General features: G+C 37.6%; 1 long non-coding RNA gene across 1 annotated transcript in view; it reads right to left on the reverse strand.

Moving 5' to 3' along the window:
- Window positions 1-1,460: 1,460 nt before the first annotated feature.
- Window positions 1,461-13,089, reverse strand: part of LOC116701485 (uncharacterized) — a 17,320-nt gene continuing 5,691 nt past the window's right edge. The window contains exons 2-3 of the long non-coding RNA XR_004334925.1: window positions 7,794-7,806; window positions 1,461-1,578 (exon numbers count right to left, since the gene is read on the reverse strand). This is a non-coding gene — a long non-coding RNA (uncharacterized LOC116701485). The remainder of the gene's footprint in view (window positions 1,579-7,793; window positions 7,807-13,089) is intronic.

Below are 13,089 nucleotides of genomic sequence, written 5' to 3' on the forward strand. Positions count from 1 at the left end.
CTTGTCATCACTCAACCATGTCAAGATGCATTAAGACATGTTGTGAATGCAATTAAATCACAGCCTGCATTCAGATTATGAGGAGAAATGGAGAGAAAGTTTAAGAGAGTACATTTTAAATAGAAAGCAGAGTTTTTAGCCCCAGCATGAACAACAGCAACAGCAAAAGCAATGGGACTCTGGTGACGACATGGTAGTGTTGTAACGTTGACCTGTTCAATTACATGCTGCAAACCAATCAGTCTGCTCCAGTCCCTTTTTTCTTCCTTGGACGCAAACATTTGATTTTGGGCCCCCCTGACCCCCACCTGACCCCACAAAATGTCACTAAATTCCAGTAAACTGTGATGAATTTTTACAAAGGACAGTTCGGATAATCTTACCGTTCACCTCCATTTTCTCTTCCAAAATAGTTTGTTTAGAACCTTTATAATCAAATGCTGCTAAAAAAAGTTGTGCTTTTGTTGTGAAATTAGGAAAGGGTTTAATGTTCAATCAGTGTTGTGAAGCCTCATGTTATAAAGTGTAAATGACTTTGTAAATATGTAATTTATTTGTGCAATGAATCCTAACTTCTTGAACCTCATAATGTTCAGTTTTTGATGTGACAGAATCACAGAAGGGTTGATATTAGAAAATCATTTTAATAGAATGCCAGTGACTGTACTTCCTCGCTTAATGGCTCTCTCACTCCCTCACTGATTCATTCAGTTGCTCCCTTGCTCGTGTACTCTTGCACAAAAGGGGAGTTGCTACGGCCATTAAACCGCTGATTTAGGCAGAAGCAATACTTACTACAACATCATCTTTAAATAAATAAGCCAAGGAAGGAGTGGTTATTCTTGTTAACCAATGTCAGGATTAGCATAATTGCGTCATGTCATGTACAATCCCAGAAATATTGAAATGTATAGAATGGTCAGGAGCCCAAAGGGCCTTGAGGGAGCAACATCTGTTGCCTTAGCAAGAACGTGATAAAGGGTCCTCATCGAACATTACACTTTACATGAATTCAACCATGTTCACAATGTCACTCATTGTATTATGTCCTATTAAGACACTATATTATAGGATAGTTTGACATTTTGCTAAATATATTGTTAACTTTCTTGTTGAGAGTAAGACGAAAACAGTGATACCACACTCATGTCTGTGTGTCAAGAGTCGGGTTGTGCTCAAGCTAGTTTTGTTTTGCCAGACCTTCGTCTACAGTGCTGTGAAGGAGGGTCTGGCTAGTACACAAAGCATTCTGGGATAGGAGAAAAACGTGCACTGGTTTATTAGCATTTCTGTAAACCAATCACATAGTCTAGCTATCAGTCTTGATTTATCCTGCAGAGATATGAGGAGCAGTTAGCAATTGTCCTCATAAATAGGGTTGGGTACCAAAACTTGGTCCCACCATGGTTACTATGCAACTGGTAGGAATCGGACCGGATTAGAACGCAAATTTTGGTTCCTCATTTCAGTTTCACTTAATGTGTTGACTGAAATGTTTCCTTCTGTTGCTTGGAAATGGACGTAAAAATATCACACTTTCTCTGTAGTCTACCGTTAGCTAGCTACCGTTAATGTAGGCTACTTATTTTTATGGTTAGCATACCAATGAAAAATGTACTTTGTTGTTACTTATTAATCCTGTTATTTATTGTTAACTTAATGTAGTTGTGTGTTAGGTGACTTAGGTTTACTTATTATATATTTAAGTACTTTAAAACGTTAATATATTGTTAAACGTTCTGTATCGTTATTTTCAATTACTATTTTTATAAAAGAGCCTTTCTTTGATATCAATTTTCAGGTTTTCAGGAATCGGTTTAAGAATTGGAAACGTTTTAAAACTACCGGTTTGGCATCGGAATCGTAAAAATTCAAATGATACCCAACCCTACTCGTAAATCGATCTAAGGTTTAAAATTACAACACAAAGAAAGCATAAGGTAACGGACATCCGGACAAAATGAGTGATATCCGACGGAATTTCCGTTGGTAACGGAGCAATCCCAGAAGTGGAACGTCATAGATATAGCTCAAACAGAAGTAGTTTGTATGATGTACTATCTGATCAAGCGGTAAATAAAACTGCATGCAGTTTTTACGAACGGCTACACACAACCAGAAAAATGGCAAATTTTGGTTTTAGCGTGTTATAAAGTGAATTTAAGCAGCTCTATAATATTACGGTTACTGGAAGAAATCAAAGATGGCATTAAATCTCCAACTTAGCGTTCAAATTCCATTCCAGCAATTGTTAAACTCCTCGCTACATTACATAAAAAATATACAATATTGGCATTAAGATAATTTCAAACAGTCATAGCATCAGCAGTGGGAATATCACAGTATTACATGTATTAGTAATACATTTATATTGTTTCTTTTGCTGCAGAAATTCAAAACAAAAATGAATGACCCATCTCAGAGTAGCTAGAGTGTGCAATCTACAGTAAGAAAAAAAGGAAAAAAAGACAGCATTGTGCTGTTACTCGTCCTCCTTTCCCTTGTGCAGGATTTTTTCTTACTTTCTTTGTGTTCATCTTTACTGTATTGTTCTTTTTCCACACACAATCATGACAAATATCAGCTTTGGCCAAGTTTGCCTAAACAACCAAGGAATTTGACTGTGGTTACCGTAATCTTTGTCAAAATCTTTGTCAACACTTACTTACTGTAACAAACAAAGAATACTTTGAAAACAGATGGTCATTGAGTGTCCTTGATGGGAATCAGCTGTGATTGATCTATTAGCTTAACTTCAATCAGCTGTTTTTCTCATTTACAGTAACAATGGACCATAAAATGCAGGGGATATATTTGTGTTTCAATTTACAATATGAACAGCTGTTCACTTTGACTTTAGCCTATAAGTTAGGTTTAGATTGAACATGATGTTATCTGTTTTGACATACAGTTGAAAGCATTTGCAAATTTGTCAGTAAAAATCCATTGTTTTGGTCTTGGTTGAGCTTGTGTGTAAAAGACGTTCAAGCATTTTAAATTTGTGTTAACTGTATGCATTTTGTGTGAAAGCAAAAAGAAATGTGTTGATTGTATAGCCTACACAGACAGGTGTGCTAACTGTTTTAAGAGTTTAGGAAAGTTGTTAAAAGTATTGAAAAAAATTGTCATAGCAATCGTAAAAAAAACTGTAATAAAGGATTTTTACAACAATCCATGAAGTCTGCAGATGTAAATGTTAATATGTTGACAATAAACAGATTTTGAAACAGATTTTCTGCAACCCTTTTCAGACGGAAAGTGGTCAAATAGTCATCCTGATGAAAAGACTGAGCAAGTATTATTCTGGTGGAGGATTTTTTACAACCTGGCAACCCAAAAGTTATTCTTATTAAAGGTTTATAATCCATTAGGAAATTCCTTGTCTCATGATACGTTAAAACTAACAAACCCTTTAGAAAGAAAGGTAGTTTAAACTTTTAAACCGGTGGCTCAATAGATGTGTAGGTAGGGTGTGCACCCCATGTCAGCTTTGTGGCCCTTTACTGCGTGTCATCCCCATCTCTGCCACCTTATCTTACAAAAAGCCCATAAAATATTTTTTATAGAAAAAAAAAAGTAAAAGTAAAAGTATGAAATATACATTTTAGGGCCATAAAAGTCATTTTTTCCCCATACACTTTAGTGGCCCTGGATTTTTCTGCCCCACATTGGCATGTCCAACGTTACTCTGACCCTCCTTACACCATCATCCTACATGTTTATTCCTGCTCTTGACTGTTGTTTTTATTTGTGCAGTATGTAAATGGAATATCCTCCTATCACTGCCTAAAATAACACCATGCTGTTAGGTGTTGTTCAGACAACCAGTGACGAAGATGTCTGTCCTGTGAGGCTGTGTGTGGTGACAAACACCACAGCGGGGAGTAAATGACGACTTAGTTTACATCTTCCCACACTGCCCAAGACTCAGGCCTGACGATGTAGCTATCCATCCCAGCCAGAATACCACTTGTATGATACATCACATGGCACCCATCACTCCGTAGTCCGAGCACATGGTTTGTGACTGGTAGCTTGGCCAAATGCCCAGAACAGGAAGCTGACGGCTGGCAGGCCCCCGATACAAGGGACCACTCTTAGTCTTCCTCCTTGCAGAAGGTGGCATAAGGGTTGAATCATCAGTGGGTTTGGCACACAATGGCAGGGCCACCCACCCACACAATCACTAAGAGTGGCTCTAATATGGACTCATTTGAGTAGACAAGACGTCACAGGGAGCTACCATTAACGTGAGAATATTTGTCTTATTATTAACCTGTTGTCTTCCTTGAGGACATGAAGATTATCCATCCATTTACCACCCAGTGCTCTTGCTGTGGGTTTCAAGCAAGATGTAGAACTTTCACAGGCTGCTAATACTATGAAATATTACACAAATATAATGTGTGTTGTGAATATGTCACATTCCATTCTGTAATAACTCTGAACAAAGCCTTGTTTATCTGTTTTAATTGATATCATAAATTGTTGCACGGTTTACCTTCTTAAAGATTTAACTGCATGAACCAACCTGGAACCAACCCTTCTCTCTTTTGGTGCCTCTTTCTTATCTATCTACTCTCACGCCATCAAAGTGAATGGAGTGATTTTTCAAAAATGTTATATATATCCGTGGGTCTCCTTAAACGTTTAGAACATTGTGAACTGAACCCTGCTTTTTGTCACAACTGACAGAGGTCAAGCCAGTAGATGCTAGGGGTGTAAATCACAAGTTTTATCATGATACTGTCTTATATTGATTCTTTGGACAACTGAACGATATTTGTTGGTATCTTAAAGTCTGTCACGATACGATTTTGATTTGATTCAATTCAATTCAGGGGATTAGGAACAATATGAGACAATATCATAACCCCATTTATAGCAACTCAAAAAAAGCAACTTAAATAAGATGGTATAAATAGGATGGCAATTTTATTACTAAGCTCTTCCAGACATTTAAATTAAAAAAAACCTTTCTTTTTAATAAAAAAATACATGTAAAGTGGGAATGTAAAATAAAGAGGCATCTTACAGATATTTTCACTTTGCATCAATAATAATTAATTATCGTTACACCCCCTAGTATATAATAGGATACAAACCACAAATCTTCTACAACAGTGTAATCAAATGTTCAAATTAGCAATCAAACATAGTCCACTAGTTTTAATTTAGGTGGGCAGCTCCCCTTTGCTAAAGGCACGTTGACTCTGTTTAGTTTTATTGTGCTCAAAAGAAAAGGTAGTTGATGCATCCAAACTAACCTACAGTACCTGCACACCCACACCTGTGCACGCCTCCATATAGACACTTGAATATCTACACGAATCACCTACACCCACTCATGCAACCAACTACACACACAAGGCACAAAGTAAACTCAAACAAACACTGAGGCAGAGATTTAAAGGCCATCAATGGAGAGACTTTTAGAACTGGGAAGAAGCAGTTGGACTCTAGCATAGCAATTTAATCTGTTTAATCCTTTTGGCTTCTTCTTCTTCTCCACAGCTGGCTGCCCTTATTTTCTTTGTCTTGTTCTTGCTCTAGTAGAAAAAAATAAATCGGGTTTAGTTAATGTGCCTGAAAAAAACAGATATTTTCAAATGTGCTCATAACAGCTTACCTTTAAAACTAAGTCTCAAATGAGATTTTTTCTTTTTAATGGTACCAAGTAATTGATGTAATTATGTCAGTGTATTTGGGACTTTGAGAGGGCGGCTGCCCTTACACCAAGATTACCTGTAATGATTTTGCTTTTGTGAGCTTGAATCACAGGTTGTGTGGTGCGGATATCAAAACCTGTGTTGCATGAAACCTTGGTACCTTCTCTCGCCCTGGTTCGTGACTTCTGTCTTTTTGTGATGTCCATGCGCTTCTTTTGTAATGGAGTTGCTTGTTTCTGAATAAGACACAATCCACTTTTCCTTGGAAGTTGATTACTGACAGTGGTCTTAAATAGTCTGATTGGGATGTTGTTGCATTAATAACATTTATTCTAGGAGCTAAATATCAGCAATGACATATTTTCTGCATTGATTTTAGCTGCTGGTCTTCCACATAAAGCCACAAATAATTCAGTGACAGTCCAACCTCACGGCCCGCATTGCTATCTATCCGGCCTTGTATTTTTCCATATTTTTTTATCAATGCAACATCAAACCAACTGCCAAACCTTAATTTGTGACGTACAACACTACCATTATGCTGTGGTCAGTCCAATTGACAAAACAAGTCTGTCCTATCAAAAGCTAATGAAGAAGCCAAATGCAGCGGTTGCAAACATAACATGCCATTGATCAGTGCCTGAGTCATTCACATCTGCTGCCAATGTTAACTCTAGGCGTCTGACTTCAGTCCTGATTTAAGGATAATACAGCTGTCATGCTGATATCATGTTCAGAATGAATCTAACTTATTTAATTAATCTCTTTATTAATCTCAGATTCGTCCATAATTTTACTTTCAGTTTTGATAAATGGCTTTGCTAAGCTCTAAATTACATTGTGTGGCTCAGTCACAACAAATCTGAAGTTCATTGTTTTGTTTTGATTGACAGAAAGTCCCAAACTCTTTATTAAAGCATCAGTCTGGCTGGCTTGTTTCATCAAAAAATACCCAGAGGAGACCAAAACCAACAATGAATTCATCCAGGTAACACATATTGTCTGAACAGCCGAAAGCCATATAAAGCCATGAACTCCAATGTCATCCAAGAACTGTCCAACAAATATTTAAAGATCCATACTACTGCATTAGGTAATATATATTCCCTAATTAATATAAACTTGGTCAATGTTGGTCAGCTCCGTGAAAGCCAATCTGTGTGCTCGGCTCCATTTTAATGAAGAATTGTGTCTGCAAAACGAGGCTTGTTTCTCTTTTATGGGTTCTTATTAGTTTCTGGATGATAATGGATTATTTTTAGTAGGATAAATTTAATGTTGGTTTGTTTGGTTTGTATTTTATGAGATTAATTAATGATAAAGATAATGCATTGCCAGCCTTACCACTTTAAAGACGATGGTCTAGACCTGTTCTATTTGAAATGTGTCACAAGATAACTTCTCAGACGTGACCTGACAATATCACATTATTTACATTTTAGGGCCATAACTTAACAGACATATATGTAATCAAATTTGTTTTAATTTGAACGGGTGAAAGGTGAAGAGTGAAAAGTCAAAGCATAACCGACTCATTCCATTATGTGAAATTAAGCAACTGTCTAAGGCAGCAGTGGGACCTCAGAAGGGAGTCCATTCTCTACCACGCTGCTACAGCTATCCTTTTGCAAAGTTCCTCCCCAGTTGCGTCAAAAATATCACACTTTTCACAGCTGTGGGTGTGGAAAATGCGTCTTTGCAGTTTAAAATAAGCAGTGATTAGCGCATCAACCGCAATTTGACTTTTCCCATCGGCTTTAACTAGCAACAAACCACAGAATGTGGCATTATGAGAACATGATGTGTCATTTCTTAAATGCATCTTGGGAGTTCAAAATCATTTGTGCTTGTAAAATTAATGTCTGATGCATCTGTGACTGGCAAATGACTCATAATGGGTCTGACTGTATTAAATGGTTCATTAAGGACCCAGGAACGAACTAGGAAGGTGCACATCAAATAAGAGTTACTAAAGTTGTCTTAATGCCAGAGTTCTCATAAATTTCATTACTGCAGACCTTCTTGGGTATTTTTGCTGACTTTCTTTGTGTAATTTGCATCAATAGATGTCAATTAAACCTTGAACACCCTTACCATTTAAAAGTCACAAAGAAAAAGCCAAACGTTTTTTTTAAAGCTTAAATCATTTATATTTAAAGATCTTTTTGGAAATTTTACACCACAAAACGGAAATTTTAATTTCAATTTTACTGTATGAAGCTATGAGCAATTCCTACATTTCCTTTGTGCAATGCATTGTGGGATAGGAGTGTACTGCACCCAAAATTATTCTCAAGGAGCAAAGTGTCACATCCTTCTGGTTGCAGGTCAACATAACATTTACATGACAATACCCCGGCTTGATTTCTTTTTTCAAATATAAGGGAGTTGGTGATTTATCTGATACACATACAGTGCTTACAATAGTCACTTGGGAATCCCACCCCGCACACACGAGTCATTCAAAAACAGAATGTGTGTAGGAGACTCAACCATCCAAAGAGATTTCCGGTTAACACAAATTCTTATTAATTCCAGGGTGATACCTAGATTTTCTTCCCCTCACACCTTCCTCCATTCATACATTTATCATGAGGTGTCTTGTTGTACGATTAGTCATAGATGTGTGCTAACTATATCTGGAATTTTGTGTGGGTCTCCTTCATGATATGCCCACTATGCAGTGCGAGGGCAGGCAAAGGCTTACCAGGTTGAAGAGAGCGGTAGGCGGAGGAGAGGAGGAAAGAGGGCAGGTGAAGGGGTCAGCTGGCCCACGCTGGCCTCTATAAAGCAGATACAAGATATTACAGTATTTAAGCTTTCTACTAAGAATAAATAGGTTTTCATTATATATTAATGTGTGAAGGGTGGACTACAAATGTGAGTGAGAGAAAAACAAGAAAAAGGACGATTTGATTGTTATCAGGATGAGGGCCACATGGAGGTTCAGTGCTTATGTTCTAATGTGGCAATCAGAATTGAGGAGCATAAGTAGTGTGGAGCACCACTTGAAACAGGGAAAGAGAGACAGATAGGCTGTAGGAGGGCAAGACGGCCTTTAGCAGTTTGTCATGGAATCTCCTGGTGATGTCATCTTCTTTAATGACATAACAGTGTGCCCTCGCAGCACAGGGACATTACAACCAACAGAAGAGTGGGAGCTTTCTGGTGATTCATTCATAATAACCTCCTGTTGCTGATATTGGTTAACATTCTATACGTTCTATATGTGGAATGATCACAGTGGCACAATAGTTTATCTTCTGATATTATCATGAAAACATCTTAAGATCTATACATGGCAAATGTTTAAGGAACGGGCAATTCCTGCTCTATCCTGGCAGCTTGAAAAAAAACATGGTCTGCCAATAGTATCTTTTTTTCAAACATTAGGTGGTTTTGTCCTATAATAGCTGTTGTCCCCAGCATTTTGATGCGTTATAAAGTAATTTCTTACTGCCTTATGGCATGCATTCACATATCTGCTTTACCATTTCTTAAGCTTCGCCGTTGAAAAGCCGTGTCCCAGCTTAGCTACACTGACACCCATGTCATTACTACAGCAACCTATGCAGATAGGTTGGTGATGTCTGGACACACAAGTTGAATTTGAGCCTTTTTTTGGCAGTACTGAGCTACCATGTGTCATTTGTTTAATTTGAGTAATTCAAATTAAATTTGGAATTTGCGTATAGAGGTATTGGTTTTACTAATGATGCACATCAAAGTTATACGACCAGGGATTTTCCATTTATAGAACTGCTTAGAAGCACTGTTAGGCACAAAGGATTTATCAATTGGAAACTTGAGGCTCTTGAGAGATCTCATCTGGTAAGAGCAAAAAATGACTCGCTGGCTCTTTTTTATACTTCTTGCTAGGCAACATCATAATACCATTGGTGTTAGGTCCATTAAAAATAACTGCCGGGATGTTATTCATAATCCAGTTGCTAAGCCAACCGGGACAAAAATAATGTAAAAATAAAACTTGATGACGAGGTGAATCAGCAGGAGAGCTTCCTGGAACACCAAAGTTAACTTAAAAAATGAAAAATACCAAAATATCTACTTGGTACTTAGTCCCGGCCGTTTTGAATAGGTTTTGAAACGTAAGCATGGTGGCTGATGTGTCCCGTCAAAATGACACACAGTCTATGGCAGGACAGCACACACAGCCCGGCATCCACCCACAGCAGCCAAGCCCATTTACACACCCACAGAAACTGGCTGGCTGGGTACCTGATTTGGGCTGAAAGACACGTTCGTTACGCACGTTAGTTACGTACGTTATCGACAGCTATTTTGCTTGTGTTTCTATGACTGTGGCACTTGTTGTGGAGTTGTTTATTCATGCATTTATTTGACTGAAAGAGCTAAGAGAGCTTGTGGAACGTAGCAAGCTTGTGTTGCTCACATGGGATGAACAAAACAACACTGATGGTATTGTTTTCATTCAGTATGGAAGGGGTTATGTTCAAGATGACCAACAGAGACAAAGGGAGAAGGTCTTTCATGAGAATACCAGGCAGTGAGACATGCCCGGTCTCTGTCAGGTCATTAATTCTTACTGCACCTGTGTAAGTGTTGCAGACAAGTGTTTGGTACCACAGTCTGGTTTTCACCATTTCTAATCTTCTGGCATCAGACGTGCAGCTAACACCTATTCATCCTGAAGAACACAAAGTAATCATTTTTGATAAACTCCACAACACTGTCTCCTTGACCTTTTACCATACTTATGCATCCCAAATTTCACAAGAGGCTTTTCCTCTCCAATAAATGTAAATGGATGCTACAAAATGAGAGCAGCAGCGGAACATTTGGGGTTGCACAGAATCGTAATTGTAAGGCCTGGTTACCAAATGTGACTGGTACAAACAGATGGGTTTGAATACCAATTCCAAATAAAAATTTAAATACAGTATTCAGTCTGACTATTCCTTCATAAATTAACTACTGCTATGATTTATAGCTCAGAGGAAAAAAGTGGTTGTGTCATCCATCTGCATAACTCACTTCCTGTTGCCTTTTCTAGTCATGATGATCGACTTAAGAGTATAATGACTGCAATAACATTTTCTCAGAAAGAGGTCAAATCTTACAGTGGCATCATTTTAAAAGTATAAAAAGATCTGTTTTTTTTAATGCATTGTTTTATAAAGCTGCAATAATGTGGTGCAGTAAGCCCAAATATTGCCTAATTATAGGAAGGTAGCATTGCCAGAGGGGTAAGGTACAACATTATAACACCTCTAAACTTACACTACAAGTTCTGCATTCAAAATCCTACTCATGTACAAGTGAAGAAGTATTATCAGCATACTTCAAGTATCAAAAGTAAAAGTACTTGTTTCACAGAAGAATGGCGCATGTTCATAGGCGTAATTTACAGGGGGGACGGGGGGTTACGACCCCCCAATAATGAAAAGGGCCAGTGCAACCACCATAAACACCTATTATAATTTCCTCACATAAATAAAGACATTTGTCCTAACTTGAAGCAGAAAAGCCACAAATTGTCGCAGAACAATTCACCAGAATACAGGAAATTAACCCTCCTGTTGTCCTCCGGTCAAATTTGATCTCTTTAAATAAGGGGTTCTTTTTAACCAAATTACCACAAATAATTGATTGGACTCCATACAATGCTCTTTGCAAATACAATTGATCACTTTCATTCTTGACTATACTCATCTGTATGTTCCTCTGATCTTAACTATTAGTCAAAATATTTAATAATTTCTGCTTTTTTAACTCAAATATTAGGTATAATTCTATATAAATGTAGGTTACTGAATATGAATTCCTAAAAGTATACAGTGTAAAACTAGTGGTAGTAGGGTGGTGTTAGTGAAAACTAAAAACTAAAAGTCTGAAAAAGGGATGAAAATGTCAAATTTTTGTCTGTTTTTTAACACGGGAGGACAACACATGGGTTAAGTGTTATGCTGGAGTGGAGAGCTCAACCCTCTCAATGTTGAAAACAAAGTTAGACCCCTGCACATGTCAGTGATATATAATATATTGCATTATTAGATTGTTAATACTGATGCAACAATTGCAGAGATGATAATGAAGATATGAAAAAACCTAAAGGTTTGATTCAAAAATTTGTTTAGATTTTTCTTTAGTTTTTGTGTATTGGATGATTGTTTATCTTTAGGACTCAAACCGTTATTTAAATGAAACCTTTAATCTGTAACAATGCATTGTGTTCATTGGACTGCAAATCTTAATGTAAAGAGTAACTATACAGTAGCTGTCAAATAAATTCAGGGTGGTAAAAAGTTACTTGAGTAAATGTTGCGTGTTACTTTCCATCCCTGGGCACAGCTGACCCTGATTTCCACGTTTATCTTGATCTATCACTTACAGTACATGACAGCTTCATTTGAATTGCATCACTGTATTTGTCTTACTTTGCAATTATAGGCATAAAAGTGGATACTACAAGTAGGTTGTCCATTGTTACAAGAGGTAGCAGAGTTTACAGCAAAGTGGTGAATGACTAAGATGTTTTTCACCGGGAATGACTAAAGCAAAGCTAACAAATAATAATTTAATGAATGACCCTTGGTCTTGCCAAACAGATTGCAGTGGAAGGATGTAAGGAAACACATAAAAAAGGTTTGCGTTTCCGTCACGTCCATGGCAACTAACTGGGATTGTCCATTTGTTGAAGTGTTCTTTTCTGCAAGTGAACGTAGGAGGAGACTTTTTCGGGGATCACCTGTGGACGTGCAGATTTTATCAGATGGTAATATGTGCTGAGCTCTGAGCGGGGAACGAGAAATCCCTTTATCGCCATGACAACCCCATGCACCTGCGTCGGAATGGCGTCAACCGAGTCCCTTTGTCTCACAGCAATATTATTTCCCCAGTAAAAAAATCAAAGGAAAGCTTGCCCTTCAGCTTGAGTCATCTAATGAACTTAGTGTCAGGAACAGGATGTGACACAGTACTTGGCGCTCTTATTAGACCACTTATTGCCAGTTGTAGAATGACTGTGGTCTGGCATTTTCCAAGCTCCTGATGCAATCCTAATCAAGAGCAAATAACTTAGCTACACTCTGACCAGCTTTTCAGTTTTTTTCCAGAGTTGTCATAATCCTTTATGGACTGACCCTGGAAAAGTCAGTTATATTCTCTCTTTATTCCTTAATCACTTTTAAAGTAATTTATTCCTCATGATCTACAATAGGCAAAATGTGTGGGAGTTAAACCTGAATAAATAAAGGTTATATAAAGTGAGGGATAGTGGACTTATGGGAGATGGTGATTTTCCAACAACTTCCTTCATTATCCATTAAATCGGTTCTCCCCACGCTTACTCACTTTACTTTGTGAACAGTGACTGTTTACAGTCTGCAGAGCCTGGGTCAAATATTAAGCTTGAACAGATCAGAGAATATTTACTCTC

Source organism: Etheostoma spectabile, chromosome 14, assembly GCF_008692095.1.
Source record: "Etheostoma spectabile isolate EspeVRDwgs_2016 chromosome 14, UIUC_Espe_1.0, whole genome shotgun sequence".
Lineage (NCBI taxonomy): Eukaryota > Metazoa > Chordata > Actinopteri > Perciformes > Percidae > Etheostoma > Etheostoma spectabile.